Below are 6,900 nucleotides of genomic sequence, written 5' to 3'. Positions count from 1 at the left end.
GTAAGATGCCCAAACTTCTATCACTAACCTGACAACGTGTATTAATACATATATAATACATAATATACACAATGACACTTTGACAGAAGAGTGCTTTTATTTTACGCTGCCCTTCAAACATAACGGGATATTGGCAGTCGTAGTTTGTGTTACTGAGTTTGCACTTTTGCTGCTTAGAAAGTTTATGTTGCAAGCAAATTCCTGCGGCAGTCTTGTACGTACTCGTGTTCTTACGATTGCACTCTCTCTGTCATCCTTAGTTTACTGGTACTTTATGGGTCCGTGTACAAGCTTGAGAGATATGATCTGGGTAGGATTTGGTGTGTCATGTAGGGTGTCATGGGCGGCATGGTGGTGCAGTAATTAGCACTGTTGCCTCACACCTCTGGGACCCGGGTCCGAGTCTCGTCTGGGTCACATGTGTGTGGAGTTTGCATGTTCTCCCCATGTCGTTGTGGGGTTTCCTCCGGGTACTCCGGTCCAAAAAAAAGCATGCTGAGGCTAATTGGAGTTGCTAAATTGCCCGTAGGTGTGCCTGTGTGAGTGAATGGTGTGTGAGTGTGCCCTGCGATGGGCTGGCCCCCCATCCTGGGTTGTTCCCTGCCTCGTGCCCATTGCTTCCGGGATAGGCTCCGGACCCCCCGTGACCCAGTAGGATAAGCGGTCTGGAAAATGGATGGATGGATGTAGGGTGTCATTTCCCCATTCACTTTGCTTGGTTCTGCCTGTCCTCTTCGAGTACCGGGAACGTTTCTTGTGTATCTACAGTTTTTTTCCACACTTCAAGAACTGCACATCAAAACAAACAAGAGGCAATAGTTTGTTGCCTGGAGTAGACATCAGCTTGGGTGTCGTTAGGTCTGATCACTGGGGGCTGTGAGCCTAACCCTGAAGCCAGTACATCCCCAACCAGGCCTCATTCAGCAGTAACAGTACATGCTACAGGTAAACTTGACTTAGCCCCTGATCTTTTCAATTGCTAGAAACGGCATAAATGCACATAGTGTCACACCTCCAGGATTGGTGATACTGCATATCACCCATCTATGCTGTGTTTTCATGCTCCTCCAGTGTTGTGTGGGTTTCCTCTGGCTAGTCTGGTTTTCGGCTGCAGTCCAAAAAAATGCATGGGTTGTAATTTGGCCATAGTGAGTGAGTATGTATGTGTGTATGTGTGTGTGTGTGTGTGTGTGTGTGTGTGTGTGTGTGTGTGTGTGTGTGTTATTTCTGTATTATATGGGGGGGAACAACGATGATAATATAGAATTAGCCTTGAGTCAGCACTGATGGTACAAATGGCACTGATGCTGAAGGAAGGGATGCTGGACTCCCTCTTTACATGACAGGCTAAGATATTTTTTTGAGCTAAGTTTCTAGTACAGGCACTTGTTACTCCACAGCTTGACTACAGCAACGCTCTGTTGGCAGATCTACCAGCTCTCAGCCTCAGAGCTATCTGAATGCCCATTTGTTAGTGATTTTGGGCCCCTTTTTGGATTGAGAGCACCATCTGGTGGAGTCAAAAAATACACCAAATTGAAATCCGATAGTTGCATCCTTGTCACCCTTTCGCCTCTGAGTTTGCATCCCTGTAAATGTAGGTTCATAGACGTCAGCCAGAAACCCCTTCAGACCGCTTCGACTGTTACATGACTAGATCTTATGTATGATTTGCTAGGGAAACAGTTGCCAAAATTCCTTGCTTTTAATATGGAATGATGGATTTACATTGCTTGGAAATGGTTTTGTAATTCTTCATGGAATTGTTGGCAGAAAACAGAGAAAATCTGTTTGTGAGCATGTTCAGATTTGAGTGCTAGAGATCAACAATTTAAGCTGTATGCATAATACATATTTTTTGTTCAAAATGTAGATAATTTGCTAATGTTAATCTATTTTATCTATATGCTTGTAAACTCTTGATATGAGATTATTGAACTAAGGGTTCACATTTTTATTTGAGGGTACTGTTAGCTTTTAAATGCACAAGGACAAACGGAGTATTCGCTTGTCAGATTTGGTCATATGCGTGTGTGCATGTGACATGGTGTGGTGGTTTGGAAAATGGACCTGAATCCAGAGGGTTTGTTAGTTGTGACTAACTGGCCCTTTGTGTACATATTGAATAATAGAAGTTCAGAATTTTTGACTCGCAGTTGATCTGTCGAATATCTTGTTTCAATGTAATACATGGACCTGTATAAGATAAGATCGCAGAAGACCCAGCAGCTATATGGAAATTAGCGGTAGTGAATAGTTATGGGCACTTGGGGGCAGTGTTGCCCCAATGAATATGACCTAAATTAGGTTTGCTGATTGTTCGTAGACATTTACATTATTCATTTCTCCAGTTAAATCATAAATGAGTTATTATCCTAATCCTTAAATTCTTCATTTTAATTTCTGTTATAAAGCCACATGCTTGTTTGTTTAGATGGAACCTTATTACACCATGTAATAAAAAGATGCATTTACAAAAACATTAATGAAGAAATGGGAAGGGACGTCGGAGATAGGAGGAAAGAGGTAAATAAAATCTCATTTTATTGCTGTCGCTGGGATTATATTAATTTTTAAACTGTTTCTTCTTCATTGGTCATCTTCCACCAGATTCCACTAATGCTTCCTTGTCCTTTGGTGAACTCTGCTGTTGCAATCCCCCCCCCCCCCCCCCACACCCTGCACCCCCAAGTTTATACACTGTTCGGCCTTCCAATTCACACACATTAGTGGATCTGTTGGCTGAAGTTTGGGGGGGTGGGCGGCGCTACCTTTAGTGAATCGCCAAAGAGCAATAAATCGCCGAGACTAAGCCAAAAATGTAAGAGACACGGAGCCCCACTTGTGTGTTGGAAGGGAGAGAAGCAGGAGGGACTCGCTGTGACGGGGGGGGCAGAGCTTAATGGGCCTCCGGTGTTTGCTTGTCTGTGTGTGTGTACATGTGTGTGTTTTTGACTGTTTGGCTTGGGTTGCAAAGACTGTTTGTGCACATTTACCTAAATGCGTTTTTTTGTTGGACTGCTTAAGTGCTGTAAGACCCTTCAGGTGCTGCTTGATCTCTGCCTGACAGGAAGAACTTAATCTCTACATCAGACTCTTGTGCTTCTCATGCCAGCAAGCATTCCAGCTTTATTCCGACTTTATACGAGGCTAATCGCTCCATCCCTTTTCCAGGAATGGCCTGGATACAGTCTAAATTAAGGGCCTTCTCAGGTCACAATGCCAAGAATGTAAAATGAAGCATGAAATATTTACTCAAGGAAAATGGCCTTGAATTAAATGAAATTAACAAACCTGTACTGGGTTTATGAAATAGGTTCTTCCACTTAGCATTTAATTTTATTTTTACAATGATTTATGGACTGGCATCCTGTCCAGGGCGGACCCCACCCTTGTGCCCTGTGATGGACCGGCATCCTGTCCAGGGTGGACCCCACCCTTGTGCCCTGTGATGGACTGGCATCCCGTCCAGGGTGGACTGGCATCCCGTCCAGGGCGGACCCCACCCTTGTGCCCTGTGATGGACCGGCATCCCGTCCAGGGTGGACCCCACCCTTGTGCCCTGTGATGGACCGGCATCCCGTCCAGGGCGGACCCCACCCTTGTGCCCTGTGATGGACTGGCATCCCGTCCAGGGTGGACTGGCATCCCGTCCAGGGCGGACCCCACCCTTGTGCCCTGTGATGGACTGGCATCCCGTCCAGGGTGGACTGGCATCCCGTCCAGGGCGGACCCCACCCTTGTGCCCTGTGATGGACTGGCATCCCGTCCAGGGTGGACTGGCATCCCGTCCAGGCCGGACCCCACCCTTGTGCCCTGTGATGGACCGGCATCCCGTCCAGGGCGGACCCCACCCTTGTGCCCTGTGATGGACCGGCATCCCGTCCAGGGCGGACCCCACCCTTGTGCCCTGTGATGGACCGGCATCCCGTCCAGGGCGGACCCCACCCTTGTGCCCTGTGATGGACCAGCATCCCGTCCAGAGCGGACCCCACCCTTGTGCCCTGTGATGGACCGGCATCCCGTCCAGGGTGGACCCCACCCTTGTGCCCTGTGATGGACTGGCATCCCGTCCAGGGTGGACTGGCATCCCGTCCAGGGCTTACCCCACCCTTGTGCCCTGTGATGGACCGGCATCCCGTCCAGGGCGGACCCCACCCTTGTGCCCTGTGATGGACCGGCATCCTGTCCAGGGCGGACCCCACCCTTGTGCCCTGTGATGGACTGGCATCCCGTCCAGGGTGGACCCCACCCTTGTGCCCTGTGATGGACTGGCATCCCGTCCAGGGTGGACTGGCATCCCGTCCAGGCCGGACCCCACCCTTGTGCTCTGTGATGGACCGGCATCCCGTCCAGGGCGGACCCCACCCTTGTGCCCTGTGATGGACTGGCATCCCGTCCAGGGCGGACCCCACCCTTGTGCCCTGTGATGGACTGGCATCCCGTCCAGGGTGGACTGGCATCCCGTCCAGGGTGGACTGGCATCCCGTCCAGGGTGGACCCCACCCTTCTGCCCTGTGCTGCCAGGAATAAGCTCCAAGCCCCCTGTGACCCTGACTGGGATACACTGGTGGAAGATGGATGCACCGTTTATGGAGCCTGAAGGGTAGAGTGTAAAATAAGCCTCCTGTTAGCTTAGTTAGGCTGACACATTACAGCCCTTTCCGGCATCCCTACCGCAGCTAACAGCTAGAAAAACATAACAAACTATAAAATTCAATGATACTTTTATGCATTGTTAAAAATTTGTTTAGCCTTGCAGTGTTGCCCTTGAATCTACATCTAACATCAGATGAACACACCGGAAGGTTCTGTATGTTGCGTTTCTCATCTTTACATTAGTGATGCACAATAGCAAAGCAGTTTGATTCACTGTCAGTCCTGTTTTTGAATGAATATACGCTGGCTTTCCTTTCCCCTGTGGAGGGAATATCTTGAATTTCATATGCAAATCAGATTCTAATTAGGTTATATTGATTGATCACTTGTCACCTGATAAAGGGACATCTGGAAAGTTGCTAAAACACCATGTATGTATGGATGGATGGATGGGTAGATAAATATTGTCATTATTTTATCCATAATATCTCTGGTTTGGCTGGTTTTGAAACTAAGTTTGCCTTTGTCATGCAGTTACATTTGAATGGTTTCTGTAGTTTGACGTTTTTTTCCCCCTGATTGTTGCTATTTTAAAGCAGAGTTGAGGAAAAACTACTTCAATCACAGAAATGCAATTACCAATCTTTGTCTATTTCTGTCAGGCAGGTAGGGCTGCTGCTTCTTGAAATGACTGAGACAAATTGCTGAGAGAGCTGACGTGGCTGCAGTTCCCATTGATTGGCCGGAGAATTGAGGGAGTCTGACAGGATTCCTTCTCATATGCTGGGATCAAGCGGGATTTCTGTGTTCCGCGTCCTGCATATGTTTGCTCCTACTTCGCTTGGTATTTGCCTTACACTGCTTAGTGGATTCCCAGCTGAAGCAGCTACGAGAATTTCTCTCAAAAGCACATAAAACTTAGCAGATGGTCTGTTCTCCGGTTCTAATAAACTATCTCTGCGAAGCCCAAATTATAATGTACCATTTCGCCTCAGCCAGGCAGGAAGTTACAGAACCAGTCACTCAGTAGATTCTTATTATGCTTAAAACCTCATAAAGAGGCTCTTTGTCTGGAGACAGAGGATAGTATATTGTTTAGAGGGCCTAAAACTGCTTTAAGAAAATTGTGACATCACAACATAAATTATTTTCTTAGGCTTGCAATTAACTGTTTGTTTTTACAATGCTTTTATCCAAAGCAAAGTATCTGTAAACAGTGTTTTACTGAGGCAATCCAGGTTAAACCCCTTCCCCAAGGCTGCTCTACCAGGGTCCCTCCAGGAACCTGACCCAGCAACCTTGGGTATACAGATTCCTAACCACAAGGCTTGCGTTGCCCTACAGTGTTCCAGCTGATGGACTGAAAAACAACAATAAAGAACAATGAAATGAAGAAAAAAAAAGCATAGCTAAAAAAATCTGATTTATTGCATTTTAAATTTGAAATAAATGCTGAATGGCTTCCGGCTCATGTCTTACCCCCAAACAGGAGAGAAATTTGCAGGTATTTTGAAGTGCACATGAATATATATTTTTTGCACCATTAAAAACCCTCATTAAATACCCAGGTTCCCCATTTTATTCAATATTTTATTCAAAATTTGGTATTTTACATACCTTTTTTTTTGCAATAAAATCTATCTTTTGTAAGAGGTGTTTATATTTTCTCACATTTCTGCTCCGATTTAACAATATATGACGACAGATTGAACGGGTCCAAACTGAGAACCCAATGTTCACTATTGTGAAATGCAATTTCTTTGTAGTCATCCGCCGACTGCAGCGTCTGCCGATCTATTTGGAGTTGCTGCTGCGTAATGAGATGCGCATTTTCTGCGCGGACCGCATTGACTTTAATTTGCAGTCGCTTTCATGCCTATTGCGCCGCGCTGTCGCGCGCTGACAGTTTGTCTCGGTGCCTTTAAAACCTGCAGTTGAGAGCGGGGTGCGTGAGCGCCGCGCGGTGTCTGCAGGGATCCCGAAGTGGGAAAGTCCTTTCCCGGGCTGCACTGCTGCACTGCTGCACATTTGAACTGCAATGACGCTCGCGGTCAAACGGTGGTTTTTGACAGCGCCGAGCATTAAAGCGAGTAGCCCGCGTGGCTTAGAGCATTATCGTGCAAAGCCATAATATCCTCTTCAGACACACCTATGGGCACGCCTGTAAAGCTCATGGTTTTTCATAATTTTGAACGACTTGGATAAGTAGGTTATTTATGTCATTGTTTTGCTTAATTTCAGTGGTGTGGTGACCGGTTCAATAGTCGTGTCTTCTCTGTGAACCTGGAACCAGCGGCCGTG

The 6,900-nt window shown here is 46.8% G+C and overlaps 1 protein-coding gene across 1 annotated transcript in view; it reads left to right on the top strand.

The window, feature by feature from the left end:
• The window catches only part of smyd3 (SET and MYND domain containing 3), a 145,384-nt gene that overhangs the window by 443 nt on the left and 138,041 nt on the right, over positions 1-6,900 (top strand). The gene's annotated exons all lie outside the window — the stretch shown is intronic.

Source organism: Brienomyrus brachyistius, chromosome 14 (assembly GCF_023856365.1).
Source record: "Brienomyrus brachyistius isolate T26 chromosome 14, BBRACH_0.4, whole genome shotgun sequence".
Classification (NCBI taxonomy): Eukaryota; Metazoa; Chordata; class Actinopteri; order Osteoglossiformes; family Mormyridae; genus Brienomyrus; species Brienomyrus brachyistius.
The sequence above is the reverse complement of the archived record's forward strand: the minus strand, read 5'-3'. Positions and strand labels throughout refer to the sequence as shown.